Source organism: Ranitomeya variabilis, chromosome 4, assembly GCF_051348905.1.
Source record: "Ranitomeya variabilis isolate aRanVar5 chromosome 4, aRanVar5.hap1, whole genome shotgun sequence".
Taxonomy (NCBI): domain Eukaryota; kingdom Metazoa; phylum Chordata; class Amphibia; order Anura; family Dendrobatidae; genus Ranitomeya; species Ranitomeya variabilis.
The window spans coordinates 413,573,438-413,589,003 of record NC_135235.1 but is presented as its reverse complement, the minus strand read 5'-3'; the positions used below and the strand labels follow the sequence as shown (position 1 = coordinate 413,589,003).

General features: G+C 45.5%; 1 protein-coding gene across 1 annotated transcript in view; it reads left to right on the top strand.

Moving 5' to 3' along the window:
* Positions 1-4,081: 4,081 nt before the first annotated feature.
* LOC143765025 (uncharacterized) overlaps positions 4,082-15,566 on the top strand; it is a 37,345-nt gene continuing 25,860 nt past the window's right edge. Inside the window, exon 1 of the mRNA XM_077251254.1 lies at positions 4,082-4,209. The gene's annotated coding sequence lies outside the window, so the exon portion shown is untranslated. The remainder of the gene's footprint in view (positions 4,210-15,566) is intronic.

The following is a 15,566-nucleotide window of genomic DNA, read 5'->3' as shown; positions in this document are numbered from 1 at the left end:
GGGCTGATATTCATAGCCTGGGAGGGGCCATGGGTATTACCCCCTTCCCAGGCTACAAATATTGGCCCCCAGAGCCCACACCATTTTTTTCCCCCTTTTTTTTTTTTTTAAACGTTCATTTTGTTGCCTGGTTGCTAGGGAATCCCCACATGTACTTATGCTGGCTAACAGATGTAAATCATTCAGCTGCGGCAAGAAAAACTAAATCTCAGAGCACTAAAAAATACCCGGAGGTCCCCTGAGCATGCTTGAGAAATCTCGAGTAACGAGTATATTCGCTCATCACTACTATCTATCTATGTGTGTAAATGGAGTGTGGGTTGGACAAATGTAAAAGAGGAGGTTGGACAAGACATGACATCACAAATCATTTTTTTTTTGTTGTTTCTTTATTTAGCTTTGAAAAACGCATCAAAACCGTGCAAAAAAACGCATAAAACCGCGCAAAAACGCATCAAAACCGCACCTGCGTTTTCTGCCAAGAGCTGCGGATTTAGTGCAGAAAAATCTGCCGGCAAGTCTGCAACGTGTGCACATACCCTTAGACGAGAGTTGCTGGTGGCTTTTTTTTTTTTAAGGGAGCGGGGGCGCCAGTGTTTCCCCTTTAGGGTGCCAACCTCCGCCGGTAGGTAGGGAAACAGAGAATTAGGCTCTTTTCCCTAGATCTTTATCATCAATATTTAACATAAGAGCAGATGTGTATCTGTTATCTGACCCTGATCTGGTCCCTCCATAATTTGTCTATATAGACTGACTTTTTTTTAGAGTTTATTAATAAAAGCTATATTCTAGAGGTTTATTTTCTTCTCTTGGCTCGATACACTAACCAACATGGCTACAGCATTATTGTGATTGGCAGGCAATCCGCACATGTTTAGTGGCTGATAATCACCTTGTACACACACGGTTCTACTCCGTACACCTCGTACACACGTGGCTCCACTTCATACACCTCGTACACACGCGGCTCTGTTCCATACCTCATACACACACACGGCTGTGCTCCGTACAACCTGTACACATGCGTCTCTGCTCCAAACACCTCGTACACACGGCTCCACTCCATACACCTTGTACAGTCATGGACAAAAATTTTGAGAATGAGACAAATATTAATTTTTCCAAAGTCTACTGCTTCATTTTTTCTAATGGCAATTTGCATATACTCCTGAATGTCAGAGTGATCAGCTTAACAGCAATTACTGTACTTGCAAAGTCAATATTTGCCCAGAAAATGAACTTTAACCCCCAAAACACATTTCAACATCATTGCAGTCCTACCTTAAAAGGAGCAGCTAACATCGTTTTAGTGATTGATCCATTAACACAGGTGTGGGTGTTGATGAGGACAGGGCTGGGGATCAATCAGTCATGATTAAGTAAGAATGACATCACTGGACACTTTAAAAGGAGGCTGGTACTTGGTATCATTGTTTCTCTTCAGTTAACCATGGTTATCTCTAAAGAAACACATATGCAAATTGCCTCTGCTGAAAAAAAGAGGACTTAACTCTATAGCGCCACCTGTTGGAAGTAGCGATCCTACAAGTCACAATCAACCCTTTAACGAGTCGTGCAATATGACTTAGGATAAAAGCCAAATCAGTATCTCAGTTCGCAGACACGGTGTTTCGGGCTGTTGGCCCTCGTCAGTGCGAAGCATGAGAACTGATTTGGCTAGGTGAGAGGCTCTGGACTGGGGTCTAAGGGGTAACGTTTCTCCTTATGGAGAGTGACATACCAGCTGGCTTGTCAAGGTAAGGAGGCTTATTCGCCGTGCAATGCTCCTCTGGGAATTTAAATATGCAAATTGCCTCTGCTGAAAAAAAGAGGACTTAACTCTATAGCGCCACCTATTGGAAGTAGCGATCCTACAAGTCACAATCAACCCTTTAACGAGTCGTGCAATATGACTTAGGATAAAAGCCAAATCAGTATCTCAATTCGCAGACACAGTGTTTCATGGTGTTAAAGAAACACATGCAGCCATCATTGCACTGCACAAAAATGGCCTAACAGGGAAGAGTATCGCAGCTACAAAGATTGCACCTCAGTCAACAATCTATCGCATCATCAAGAACTTCAAGGAGAGACCTTCCATTGTTGTCAAAAAGGCTCCAGGGCGCCCAAGAAAGATCAGCAAGCGCCAGGACCATATCTTAAAACTGTTTCAGCTGCGGGATCGGACTCCCAGCAGTGCCGAGCTTGCTCAGGAATGGCAGCAGGCTGGTGTGAGTGTTTCTGCACGCACTGCGAGGCGGAGACTCTTTGAGCAAGGCCTGGTTTCATGGAGGGCAGCAAAGAAGCCACTTCTCTCCAGAAAAAACATCAGGGACCGACTGATATTCTGCAAAAGGTACAGGGAGTGGACTGCTGAGGACTGGGGCAAAGTCATTTTCTCTGATGAATCCCCTTTTCGATTGTTTGGGACATCTGGAAAACAGCTTATTCGGAGAAGAAGAGGTGAGCGCTACCACCAGTCTTGTCTCATGCCAACTGTAAAGCATCCTGAAACCATTCATGTGTGGGGTTGCTTCTCAGCCAAGGGAATCGGCTCACTCACAGTCTTGCCTAAAAACACAGCCATGAATAAAGAATGGTACCAGAATGTCCTCCAAGAGCAACTTCTCCCAACCGTCCAAGAGCAGTTTGGCGCCCAATAATGCCTTTTCCAGCATGATGGAGCACCTTGCCATAAAGCAAAGGTGATAACTAAATGGCTCATGGAACAAAACATAGAGATTTTGGGTCCATGGCCTGGAAGCTCCCCAGATCTTAATCCCATTGAGAACTTGTGGTCAATCATCAAGAGACGGGTGGACAAACAAAAAACAACAAATTCTGGCAAAATGCAAGCATTGATTATGCAAGAATGGACTGCTATCAGTCAGGATTTGGTCCAGAAGTTGATTGAGAGCATGCCAGAGAGAATTGCAGAGGTCTTGAAGAAGAAGGGTCAACACTGCAAATATTGACTTGCTGCATTAACTCATTCTAACTCAATATAACCTATTGGTACTCATAATATGATTGCAATTATATTTCTGTATGTGATATAAACATCAGACAAACACTAATAAAAACCAGAGGGCAGCAGATCATGTGAAAATATAATTTTGGTGTCATTCTCAAAACTTTTGGCCATGACTGTACACCGCATTTCCGCTCCGTACGCCTTGTATACACACAGCTCCACTCCATACACGCATGGCTCCCCTCTGTACACCTTGTACACACGGCTCCACTCTGTACACCTCGTACACACATGGCTCCTCTCCCTACACCTCGTACACACATGGCTCCTCTCCCTACACCTCGTACACACATGGCTCCTCTCCCTACACCTCGTACACACGTGGCTCTGCTCCATACACCTCGTACACACACGGCTCCTCTCCGTACACCTCGTACATGTGCGGCTCCACCTAGTTCACACGCATCTCTGCTCCGTACACACGGCTCTGCTCCGTACACCTCGTACATGCGCATCTCCGCTGCGTACACCTCGTACACACAGCTCTGCTCCGTACACCTGGTACACACACTGCTCCGCTCCGTACACCTCGTACACACAGCTCTGCTCCGTACACCTGGTACACACACTGCTCCGCTCCGTACACCTCGTACACACAGCTCTGCTCCGTACACCTGGTACACACACTGCTCCGCTCCGTACACCTCGTACACACAGCTCTGCTCCGTACACCTGGTACACACACTGCTCCGCTCTGTACACCTCGTACACACAGCTCTGCTCCGTACACCTGGTACACACACTGCTCCGCTGCGTACACCTCGTACACACAGCTCTGCTCCGTACACCTGGTACACACACTGCTCCGCTCCGTACACCTCGTACACACAGCTCTGCTCCGTACACCTGGTACACACACTGCTCCGCTCTGTACACCTCGTACACACAGCTCTGCTCCGTACACCTGGTACACACACTGCTCCGCTCTGTACACCTCGTACACATGGCTCTGCTACATACACACAAGGCTCTGCTACATCCACCCTGTTTAAACCCTCTTGACCCCATACATATACATAAACTTCTCCTCATCCAACACCAAGACAACCAACACAGCAGAGTCTTGCATACCCTGAGGCCCCTGATCATGTGACACCTTGCTCCTCCCCTCCTGTGACCTCATCACAGGTCCTGTGCGCACAGAACACCAATACATGTGGAGTGCAGCTTTGTAGGTATGTGGAGATTCCTTATTACTGAGCACAGGGAACATTAACCCCTTCAGCACTGAGACTCTTATAGTGTTTTTGTTGCCAATTTATAAGAATCATAACATTTTTGTTCTGTTTCCTGTAAGAGATATATACGGCCCAACTATGGAAGACAGGAAGTGAGGAAATGGATTGTTCTCATAGTACATGGCCTCTTTCTTGGCCACCACACAGTGTAATGTACCCACAGTTCCCCCACATACAGTATAATATTCTCATTGTACCGCCATCCCCCCCTTACACAATATAATGTTCCCACAGAACCGTCATCCCCTCACACACACAGTATAATGTTTTCACAGTACCGCCATCCCCCCACACAGTATAATGTTCCCCCAGAACGTCATCCCCTCACACACAGTATAATGTTCCCCCAGTCCTGTCATCCCCCAGACAGTATAATGTTACCCCAGTACCGTCATCCCATCACACAGTATAATGTTCTCACAGTACCACCACCCCCCACACACTGTATTATATTCCCACAGTACCTCCATCCCCTACCCCACAGTATAATGTTCCCACAGTTTCGCTATCCCCCACAGACAGTATAATGTTCCCATAGTAAGCCATTCCCCCACACACAGTATAATGTTCTACGGTACTGTCATACCCCTACTCACAGTATAATGTTCCCACAGTATCGCCATCCCCCCATACAGTATAATGTTCCCATAGTACCGCCATCCCCCAGATACAGTATAATGTTCCACAGTACTGCCATCCCCCCCACAGACAGTATAATGTTCCCATAGTATCGCCATCTCCCCCACACACAGTATAATGTTCTACAGTACTGCCATCCTTCCCCCCACAGACAGTATAATGTTCCCATAGTATCGCCATCCCCCACACAGTATAATGTTCCATAGTACTGCTATCCCCCTACACACAGTATAGTGTTCCCACAATACTGCCATACCCACACGCACAGTATAATGTTCCCACAGTACTGCCATCCCCCCCACAGACAGTATAATGTTCCCATAGTACCGCCATCCCCCCACACACAGTATAATGTTCCACAGTACTGCCATCCCCCTACACACAGTATAATGTTCCCATAATACTGCCTTACCCACACGCACAGTATAATGTTCTCACAGTAACACCTGAGGTCCTGTAGTTGGAATAATACCTCTTGAAAATGGTTTTGCCTTTGCCTGCTCCCCTACATGTATACATGTTTTTGAGGCTTTGTATAGTAATATACCGCATGAGAATGGTATCAGAGGTTTAAGACATTTCTTGAAAGCAAGATCGATAGAGTGTAATAGACATAACGTCTACATGAAGGATCTTCTAAAAATCATTCTTAGGCCAGGGTCACACACAATGTATAAAAAATCTGTCCGATTATGTCTGCTGAGAATCGCACAAATGTTCTCCGTATGGTGATCCGTATCTCGTCGGTGTGCAATGCCAGGATACGTTTTTTTCTCAAAAAAGTATCCGTGTGTCATCCGTATGTCATCCATATGGTGAGATTTTCTCACACACTTGCAAAATGAGCAAATAATGGCTGAGCCTTTCGTGTCACCTGCCCAATGCCTGAGAATTTCTCGCAAGTCACACTGATGGTCCGTGTGCTCTGCAATTTTTTCTCACACCCATAGACTTGCATTGGCATTTCTCAGCTGAGATACGCAGACAATCGGACAAAATGGGAGAAACAGACACTCCTCCATACTTAACCAAGAGTCCAAGAAAAAGATGGGATAACACGAGTAACAGAATCTTATGACAATCAGAGTGACACACTTGTGGCCGACCCAGATCTGAGGGGTGCTGTGGGATCTACTCTCAGAATAACTTTCAGAAAGGGTGGGTCAATTAGGGACCATTTAGTGCACAGTTTCTATAAAAAAAAAACCTAGTCAAGTCCCCTTGGGTGCAGAAGAATGTGTGGTTTCTTTAGATGTGGAGAATGTTGTATATGTAATTGGATGAGACCATGTAAAACTTTCTTGAGTTCCTCCAAGGGTAAAATCTTTTTACAGTGGGATTATTCCAACTCTCAAGCCATAGGTCTTTTATATGTGGTCACATGCACCTGCCCCCTAGATTATGTAGGCATGAACAAGTGGGAGTTTAGGAGGAGGGTGGAGGAGCATTTGGGTGATAGACACCATGGTTGGGACACCCCATTAACAAAACACATAAACAGTGTACATCGAGGTGAAACCAGAGACATCTCCTTTTGTATCATTGAGGTGATTAAACCCAATCTGAGAGGAGGTGATCACAACAGATGTAGCCTCAAAAAGGAAAGTGAGTCGATTTTTAGACTGGATTCACTAGCTCCTAAGTGTCTCAATGAGCACATTTCTTATGCCTGTTTTTTGTGAATACAGCCCCATTCTGGATTACATTTTTGAATTTTATATTCTACCCATTGCTACTCAGTTAATAATAATAATAATAATAATAATAATGATAATAATAATAATCTTATATTCTGCAGCGCTTTACAGCTTAACAGTTTCAAACACAACAGTCATAAGTCACGTTAGCAATACAATAATTAAAGCAAAATAAGACGACCCTGCTCGTGAGAGCTTACAATCTACAATGAGGTGGGGGAGATACAAAGCACAGGTGTGTATTTACAATGATGTATTTACAATGATGGTCCAGCCATCTTCAGGGGGTGGGGGATAGATGGGGATAGTGAATGGGCTACACACACGCAAACATAAAATGACTTTGATTAGTGAATGTGAATGGGGGTTCTCATATTATTGTACTTCATCGAAATATCTGAGCTTGTATATCAGAATTATTTCTTATCAGTTATATCCCACATATACTATTTCATAATTAACAAGTGTGGTGATCCTTGTGTGTCTCTAATTATACAATAGGGGTCACATTTGACCATTTTGGAACATACTGTGGGCCATCATTCCCATATTTTATGTAGTGATAAAGTATAGATCTACATGCTTATTGCATGATGGGAGGATGTGCAATACTTGTTTTTAGTATCTGATCTCAGAGATGGGACTTTTCTATATTGGTGGAATGCAATCCAAATTTATCATGGGCTTCAGCATGGAACACAAGCTTCTGGACATGCACAGTCGCAAATAGGAGACTGGGAAGCCCTCCAACTTGAAACACAAACATCCGGGAATATGCAATGGCAGATAATGACCATAGATGCGCTTCGGCGTGAAACGCATAACTACCGGCATGTGCAGTCCGGGGTATGAGTGGCAGCAATCAGTTTATCTGGCGTCTAAGTATATAGCATGTTACTTCCAGACATGCACACTAGGTGTCAGACATTATGGAACCTCTAGCGAACGAGAAGTAGCGCAGGCGATGTACATTATTGTAGACAGACTCCATTCTATATGCGCTATGACAATTCACCTCTAGTAATGGGAATGGGTGTCCTAGTCTGGGGAGTGGTTTTGGATGAAGTGGGATATTTAAACATTGACACCTGGCTATTAGGCACACTATGGTGAACATCATGAATTATCATCCCTATAGCAAGCCTCGTGATGAAGCTGTTGGGGAAACGCTTTAAGGCGGATTATTGAAACTTTATCTGATGAGTACCATAACCTTTCCTTTATGTATAGTTTGAGACATATCTGGTTCTATTTAATGTAGCAGTCTATTTTTTATATATACTGTATATACGTAATTATAAGTCAAGTATTTCAGCACATTTTTTATGCTGAAAAAGCCCCCCTCAGCTTATAGTCGATTCAGGTTCCCACAAGACCGAGGGGGAGCAACAGCGGCGGACCAGTTTTTCTGATGAGGGGCCATGCATACCAGGACAGGGATAAGGGGGCCATGCAAACAGGATAGGGATGAGGGGGTCATGGATACCAGGATATGGATGAGGAGGCCATGCATACCAGGACATGGATGAGGAGGCCATGCATACAGTATAGAAATGAGGTGGGCATGCATACCAGAATAGGGATTCGGAGGCCATGCATACCAGGATAAGGATGAAAATGCCATGCATACCAGGTTGGGGATAAGGGGCGTGCATACCATGATAGGAATGAGGAGGCCATGCATACCAGGATATGGATGAGGAGACCATGCATATCAGGATAGGGATGAGGAGGCCATGCATACCAGGATAGGGATGAGGGGGTCATGATTACGAGGATAGGGATTAGGAGGCGAAGCATACCAGAATATGGATGAGGAGGCCATGCATACCAGTATAGGGATGAAGGGACCATGCATACCAGTATGAGGGGGGCATGGATATCACGATAAAGATGAGGGGGCCATGCATGCCAGTATAAGGATTTGGAGGCCATGCATACCAGGTTGGGGATAAGGGGACCATACATACCAGGATAGGGTTGAGAAGGCCATGCATACCTGGATAGGGATGAGGAGGCCATGCATACCTGGATAGGGATGAGGAGGCCATGCATACCAGGATAGGGATGAGGAGGTCATGCATACCAGGATAGGGATGGGGAGGCCATGCATACCAGGATAAGGATGGGGAGGCATGCATACCAGGATATTGATGAGGGGGCCGTGCATACCAGGATAGGGATGGGGAGGCATGCATACCAGAATAGGGATGAGGGTGCCATGCATACCAGGATAGGAATGAGGAGGTCATGCATACCAGGATAGGGATGGGGAGGCCATGCATACTAGAATAGGGATGAGGAGGCCATACATACCAGGATAGGGATGGGGAGGCATGCATACCAGAATAGGGATGAGGGGGCCATGCATACCAGTATAGGGATGAGAGGGCCATGCATACCAGGATAGGGATGGGGAGGCCATGCATACTAGAATAGGGATGAGGGTGCCATGCATACCAGGATAGGGATGAGGGGGCCATGCATACCAGGATAGGGATGAGGGTGCCATGCATACCAGGATAGGGATGAGGGTGCCATGCATACCAGGATAGGGATGAGGGTGCCATGCATACCAGGATAGGGATGGAAATGCCATGCATACCAGGTTGAGGATAAGGGGACCATGCCTACCAGGATAGGGATGAGAGGGCCATGCATACCAGGATAGGAATGAGGAGGCCATGCATACCAGGATATGGATGAGGAGGCTATGCATACCAGGATAGGGATGATGGGGCCGTAACTACCGTAGGGATTAGAAGGTCATGCATACCAGGAAATGGATGAGGAGGCCATGCCTACCAGGATAGGGATAAGGAGGCCATGCATACCAAAATAAAGATGAGAGGGCCATGGATACCAGGATAGGGATGAGGTGGCCATGCATACCAGGATAGGGATCAGGAGGCCATGCATACCAGTAAAGGGATGAGGTGGGCATGCATACCAGAATTGGGATGAAAAGGCCATGCAGACCAGGTTGGGGATGAGGGGGCATACATACGAGGATAAGGATGAGGAGGCCATGCATACCAGGATAGGGATAAAGGGGCCATGCATACCAGGACAGGGATGAGGAGGCCATGCCTACCAGGATAGGAATGAAGGGGGCCGTGCATACCAGGATAGGGATGAGAAAGCATGCATACCAGGATGGGGATGAGGGGGCCATGGATACCAGGAAAGGGATGAGGGAGCCATGGATACCAGGATAGGGATGAGGAGACCATGCATACCTGGATAGGGATGAGGAGGCCATGCATACCTGGATAGGGATGAGGAGGCCATGCATACCATGACAGGGATGAGGAGGCCATGCATACCATGACAGGGATGAGGAGGCCATGCATACCAGGATAGGGATGAGGGGGCCATGCATACCAAGATAGGGATGAGGGAGCCATGCATACCAGGATAGGGATGAGAAGGCCATGCATACCAGGATATGGATGAGGAGGCCATGTATAACCGAATAGGGATGAGGAGGCCATGCATACCTGGATATGGCTAAGGAGACCATGCATACCAGGATAAGGATGAAGGGACCGTGCATACCAGGATAAGGATGAAGGGACCATGCATACCAGTATAGGGATGAGGGGGGCATTGATATCACTATAAGGATGCATGCATACTAGGTGGGGGATAAGGGGACCATGCCTGCCAGGATAGGGATGAAGGGGTCATGCATATCGTTATAGGGATGAGGGGGCCATGCATACCAGAATAATGATGAGGAGGCCATGCATACCAGGATAGGGATGAAATGGCCATGCATACCAGGATAGGGATGAGGAGGTTATGCATACCAGGATATGGATGAGGTGGCCATGTATACCAGGCATACCAGGTTAGTGATGAGGGGGCCATGGATACCAGGATAGAGATGAGGAGGCCATGCATACCAGTTTAAGGATGAGGAGGCCTTGCATACCAGGATGAGGATGAGGAAACCATGCATACTAGCATAGGGATGAGGGGTCATGCATACCAGGATAGGGATGAGGAAACCATGCATGCCAGGATAGGGATGAGGGGGCCATGGATACCAGGAAAGGGATGAGGGGGCCATGGATACCAGGACAGGGATGAGGAGGCCATGAATACCAGGATAGGGATGAGGAGACCATGCATACCTGGATAGGGATGAGGAGGCCATGCATACCATGACAGGGATGAGGAGGCCATGCATACCAGGATAGGGATGAGGGGGCCATGCATACCAGGATAGGGATGAGGGGGCCATGCATACCAGGATAGGGATGAGGAGACCATGCATACCAGGATAGGGATGAGGAGGCCATGCATACCAGGATAGGGATAAGGAGACCATGCATACCAGGATAGGGATGAGGAGGCCATGCATACCAGGATAGGGATAAGGAGGCATGCATACCAGGATAGGGATGAGGAGGCCATGCATACCAAGGTAGGGATAAGGGGGCAATGATTACCAGGATAGGGATAAGGAGGCCATGCATACAAGGATAGGCATGAGGAAGCCATGCATACCAGTATATTCATGAGGGGGCATGGGTACCATCATATGGATGAGGGGGTCATGCATACCAGTTTAACCCCTTCACCCCCGGAGCTTTTTCCGTTTTTTTCATTTTTTTCATTTTTCGCTCCCCTCCTTCCCAGAGCCATAACTTTTTTATTTTTCTGTCAATTTGGCCATGTGAGGGCTTATTTTTTGCAGGACGAGTTGTACTTTTGAACGACATCATTGGTTTTACCATGTCTTGTAGTAGAAAACGGGAAAAAATTCCAAGTGCGGTGAAATTGCAAAAAAAGTGCAATCCCACACTTGTTTTTTGCTTGGCTTTTTTGCTAGGTTCACTAAATGCTAAAACTGACCTGCTATTATGATTCTCCAGGTCATTACAAGTTCATAGACACCTAACATGACTAGGTTGTTTTTTACCTAAGTGGTGAAAAAAAATTCCAAACTTTGCTAAAAAAAAAAAAAATTGCGCCATTTTCCGATACTCGTAGCGTCTCCATTTTTCGTGATCTGGGGTCAGGTGAGGGCTTATTTTTTGCGTGCCGAGCTGGCGTTTTTAATGATTCCAATTCAGTGCAGATACGTTCTTTTGATCGCCCGTTATTGCATTTTAATGCAATGTTGCGGCGACCAAAAAAACGTAATTCTGGCGTTTCGATTTTTTTTCTCGTTACACCGTTTAGCGATCAGGTTAATGCTTTTTTTTTATTGATAGATCGGGCGATTCTGAACGCGACGATACCAAATATGTGTAGGTTTGATTTTTTTTTATTGATTTATTTTGATTGGGGCGAAAGGGGGGTGAGTTAAACTTTTATGTTTTTTTTATTTTTTTCACATTTTTTTAAACTTTTTTTTTTTTACTTTTGCCATGCTTCAATAGCCTCCATGGGAGGCTAGAAGCAGGCACAACCCGATCGGCTCTGCTATGTAGCAGCGATCATAAGATCGCTGCTATACAGCAGAAATGCAGGAGTGCTGTGAGCGCCGACCACAGGGGGGCGCTCACAGCACGCCGACATCAGTAACCATAGAGGTCTCAAGGACCTCTATGGTTACCTTCCTGATGCATTGCCGACCCCCGATCATGTGACGGGGGTCGGCGATGACGTCATTTCCGGCCGCCCGGCCGGATGCGGTAGTTAAATGCCACTGTCTGCGTTTGACAGCGGCATTTAACTAGTTAATAGCGGCGGGTGAATCGCGATGCTCCGAGCGTCTCCCCCGTCCTCCTCCCTGCAGGCCCCGGATCCAAAATGGCTGCGGGGCTCCTTCCGGGTCCTGCAGGGAGGTGGCTTGCAAGCCTCCTGTAGTGCCTGTCAGATCACTGATCTGACACAGTGCATTGCAAAGTGTCAGATCAGCGATCTGGCACTATAACATGATGTCCCACACTGGGACAAAGTAATGAAAATAAAAAAAAAAATATGTTTACATGTGTAAATAAAAAAAAAATCCTAAATAAAGAAAAAAAAATATATTGCTCCAATAAATACATTTCTTTATCTAAAGAAAAAAACAAAACAATAGAAATACACATATTTAGTATCGCCGTGTCCGTAACAACCCGACCTATCAAACTGTCCCACTAGTTAACCCCTTCAGTGAACACCATAAAAAAAAGTCAAAAAACAACGCTTTATTATCCTACCGCTGAACAAAATGTGAAATAACCCACGATAAAAAAGATTGATATAAAAAAATCATGGTACCGCTGAAAATGTCATTTTGTCCCGCAAAAAACGAGCTGCCATACAGCGTCATCAGCGAAAAAATAAAAAAGTTATAGTCCTCAGGATAAAGCGATGCAAAAATAATTTTTTTTAATATAAAATAGTTTTTATCATATAAAAGAGCCAAAACATAAAAAAATAATATAAATGAGGTATTGCTCTAATCGTAGTGACCCGAAAAATAAAACTTCTTTATCAATTTTACCAAACGTGGAAAGGTATAAAAGCCCCCCCCCCCCCCCCCAAAAAAAAAGAAATTCATGAATTGCTGGTTTTTCGTCATTCTGCCTCACAAAAATCGGAATAAAAAGCGATCAAAAAAGTCGTGTGCCCGAAAATGGTACCAATAAAAACGTCAAATCGTCCCGCAAAAAACAAGACCTCACATGACTCTGTGGACTAAAGTAGGGAAAATTTATAGCTCTCAAAATGTGGAGACGCAAAACAATTTTTTGCAATAAAAAGCGTCTTTTAGTGTGTGACAGCTGCCAATCATAAAAATCCGCTACAAAACCCGCTATAAATAGTAAATAAACCCCCCCCTTCATCACCCTCTTAGTTAGGGAAAATTATTAAAATGAAAAAAATGTATTTATTTCCATTTTCCCATTAGGGTTAGGGTTGGGGCTAATTTTAGGGTTAGGGTTGGGGCTAAAGTTAGGGTTGGGGCTAAAGTTAGGGTTAGGGTTGGGGCTAAAGTTAGGGTTTGGATTACATTTACTGTTGGGATTAGGGTTAGAGGTGTGTCAGGGTTAGGGTTCGGATTAGGGTTAGGGGTGTGGTTAGGGTTTGGATTAGGGCTAGGGGTGTGTTGGGGTTAGGGGTATGGTTGGGATTAGGGTTAGGGGCATGTTCAGGTTAGGGGTGTGGTTAGGGTTATGGTTAGGGTTGGGATTAGGGTTAGAGCTGTGTTTGGGTTAAGGTGTAAGTTAGAATTGTGGGGTTTCCACTTATTAGGCACATCAGGGGCTCTCCAAACGCGACATGGCGTCCGATCTCAATTCCAGCCAATTTTGCACTGAAAAGTCAAACGGGCTACTTCCCTTCCAAGCTCTGCCATGCGCTCAAACAGTGGTTTACCCCACATATGGGGTATCAGGACAAATTTCACAACAACTTTTGGGGTCCAATTTCTTCTGTTACCCTTGGAAAAATAAAAAATTGGGGGCAAAAAGATAATTTTTGTGAAATAATATGATTTTTTATTTTTACTGCTCTACATTATAAACTTCTGTGAAGCACTTGGGGTACCGTCACACAGTGCCATTTTCATTGCTACGACGGCACGATCCGTAACGTCGCAGCGTCGTATGATTATCGCTCCAGCGTCGTAGACTGCGGTCACACTTTGCAATCACGGCGCTGGAGCGATGCCGAAGTCCCCGGGTAACCAGGGTAAACATCGGGTTACTAAGCGCAGGGCCGCGCTTAGTAACCCGATGTTTACCCTGGTTACCAGCGTAAACGTAAAAAAAACAAACAGTACATACTTACATTCTGGTGTCTGTCCCCCGGCGCTGTGCTTCTCTGCACTGTGTAAGCACCATAGCCGGAAAGCAGAGCGGTGACGTCACCGCTGTGGCCGCTTTCCGGCCGGCAGGCGCTCACAGTGCAGAGAAGCTGAGACGCCGGAGGACAGACACCGGAATGTAAGTATGTACTGTTTGTTTTTTTTACGTTTATGCTGGTAACCAGGGTAAACATCGGGTTACTAAGCACGGCCCTGCGCTTAGTAACCCGATGTTTACCCTGGTTACAAGCGAACACATCGCTGGATCGGTGTCACACACAACGATCCAGCGATGTCAGCGGGTGATCAAGCGACGAAAGAAAGTTCCAAACGATCTGCTACGACGTACGATTCTCAGCGTGATGTCTGATCGCAGTAGCGTGTCAGACACAGCGATATCGTAACGATATTGCTACAACGTCACGGATCGTACCGTCGTAGCGATGAAAATTTCACTGTGTGACGGTACCCTTGGTCAAAGTGCTCACCACACATCTAGATAAGTTCCTTAGGGGGTCTACTTTCCAAAAACGTTTCACTTGTGGGAGGTTGCAATGTTTAGGCACATCAGGGGCTCTCCAAACGCGACATGGCGTCCTTTCTCAATTCTAGTCAATTTTGCATTGAAAAGGCAAAAGACGCTCCTTCCCTTCCGAGCTCTGCCATGCGCCCAAACAGTGGTTTACCCCCACATATGGGGTATCAGCGTACTCAGGACAAATTGTACATCAACTTTTGGGGTCCAATTTCTCCTGTTACCCTTGGTAAAATAAAAGAAATTGGAGCTGAAGTAAATTTTTTGTGAAAAAAAGTTAATTGTTCATTTTTTGTTAAACATTTCAAAAATTCCTGTGAAATAACTGAAGGGTTAGTAAACTTCCTGAATGTGGTTTTGAGCACCTTGAGGGGTGCAGTTTTTAGAATATTGTCACATGTGGTTATTTTCTATCATATAGACCCCTCAAAGTGACTTCAAATGTGATGTGGTCCCTAAATGAAAATGGTGTTGTAAAAATGAGAAATTGCTGGTCAACTTTTAACCCTTATAACGCCCTAACAAAAAAAATGTTGGTTCCAAAATTGTGCTGATGTAAAGTAGACATGTGGGAAATGTTACTTATTAAGTACATTGTATGATATATCTCTGTAATTTAAGGGCATAAAAATGCAAAGTTTGGAAAATTGCGAAATTTTCAAAATTGTCA